This window comes from Plasmodium cynomolgi, chromosome 7, assembly GCF_000321355.1.
Source record: "Plasmodium cynomolgi strain B DNA, chromosome 7, whole genome shotgun sequence".
NCBI lineage: Eukaryota > Apicomplexa > Aconoidasida > Haemosporida > Plasmodiidae > Plasmodium > Plasmodium cynomolgi.
The window spans coordinates 664,384-666,741 of NC_020400.1; positions in this window are offsets into that span (position 1 = coordinate 664,384).

The following is a 2,358-nucleotide window of genomic DNA, read 5'->3' on the forward strand; positions in this document are numbered from 1 at the left end:
AAAAGCAACCAAATTGGGAATTTTATTATAAAATGTGACATAAGCAGTATAAAGTATATAAAGTAACAAAAATTTTATCATCATTTTGCCACAAATTTACCGCAACTTTACCGCAATTTTAGCGTAATTTTACCGGAAAAAGGGTGCCATAATGCATGCCCATATTTTTTTACATGTATATATAATATATACATAGATAAATAAATTTCTCCTTTTTGCTNCAAAGCAAAGGCATTTTTCTACAGCGGTAAAAGAAAAAAAAAAAAAAGCGGTCGGTTATTAATTAAAAATTTGGAGAACAGCGCACTTAAATTTTTGCAAATAAAAAAATAAAAATACAATATTCGTTACTCTACGTAGATAGTAACTTTTAAATATGCGAATATGAATATTTCGTGAAAAATTGGTGAAATTTTCGTGAGCTTTTCTCTTCTGCTTTTCTTTCTCCTGGTTCAAACTTTTCTCCTTTTGCTGGTTTTTGTCCCTGCTTCGTTGCTTCGTTGCTTCACTGCTTTGCTGCTTAGTTTTTTTTTTTTTTTTTTCACGCTTTGCACTTCGGCGTTCTTGTCCCCGGGAGGTTTGCCATTTCCCGTCCTCTCCTTTTTTTTTTTTTTCGTTTTGATTTTCCCCTTCTTTCTGCATAGGAAATATTTCGCTCCGCACCACTTCGCGCATGGGGTAATTGCGTAGTTACGCATAAGTGGCGGGAAAATATTTTTGCATATATGTTATAAATATATATGCCATCTAGCTGCATGCTTTTTTTCGTCTCATCTTTTTAACTCGGTTGTATGTTTGGGGGGGCTGCCTTTTTTGCCCGCATTTATGCCCTCCTTTTTTGCCTCCCTTCTTTTGCCTCCCATTTTTGCCTCCCATTTTAGCCCTCATTTTTTGCCTGTTTTCTCCCCCCTTGGTGTTCCGCGCATATAAAATATTCTACATCCGTGCTGCCTTCCCTCCCACATAATAAAATTACGCGCATGCCTAGGAGACGAAAAACGGATGTACAAGTTACCCCCCTTCGCGTAAACCCGCGGTTCTGCGAAACGACAAAAATGTCAATTTCTGCTTCAAAAAAAAAGGAAAAAAAATTGGACAAATGAGGAACTAATTGGAATGTCCAAATTTTATTTTATAGTATCCATTTTTTTTTTTTTTTTTTTTTTTTCCGCTTATCCGTTTGTGCCTTTTCGCTCCCTTTTAAGCGGTTGTCCAATTGTACAAATAGTATCAAAAATATGTAATCCCCAATTTGCGCCATTTTTTAAAAAAACGCATAAAAAAATAGGAAATGTTGCAAATGCGAGGCTGGCCTATGCTTCCCCTCGATAATGCTCTCTCGCCAATGAATAAGGGGCGGTCGGACGGAACAATGCAAAAGCGACGCGGTAAAATCGGATCATTCGAGTATAACTCCAAGGAGAGCAGTCATATATATATGCATAGATGCATATGCCGCGTAGTTTCCTCCCACTTGTAGTTCCACTACTCTAAATTGGCTTTGCCTTTTAAAGAAAAAGACAAAAAAAAAAAGACCCACCTTGTTAGCCCCCCATATATATGCCTACCCTATTTCCTTCTTCTCTTTCATCCTTCGAAAAATGATTAACCATTGGAACAGATAGACGGGGGGGAAAAAAAAACACTGTACAAGGGAGGCCTTAGATGGCATGTGTCGTACATATAAGAGAATACCCCTCGAATAAGATGGCGGACATATGCTTGTTATCTCTCGTTGCACTTATCCATAATGGTGACCTGTTCGAAGTGGTACAACCTTACGTACACGCGTGATACGTACAAGGCATGCGCTAACTTCCTCATCTGTAAGGAAACCACCCCTTTGTTCACATATGTGCGAAGAGTCTATGCGTCCAAACAACGCGGAGGTACCCCACACGTCACCTTCTCTCCCATGGCTACAAAATAAGGGGAGGTTCCTCACCAAACACACGCTTATGCAAAATGGAGATAACGGAAAAATTCATTTTGTCAGGGGGGTCCCTTTTTCGACACTCCCAAATGAGTTACATTTTTGTATCTTTGCGGAAAAAAAACACGAGTAACAAACGAAATTCGTGCAGCGGATATAGCAGCGTGGATGATGCGAAAAGAGGGGAGGAGAGCATCCCACTTTGTGCGTTCGCAGTTTCGTAATTGTGTCTTTCACCACCGCCTCGTCCTCACAGCCACTTCGTTCCCACTGCAACGTCGTCCCGTTTTGCAACATTAAATATACATCGTCAGTGAACTCGACTGCGCAACTTCCGTGTAGTTAAAAAATTGTATATGCGTGCGACATACGCCAGGTTACCATGCTGGACGATCCTAACCAAAAATGCCCTCTCCGTTTGAGAC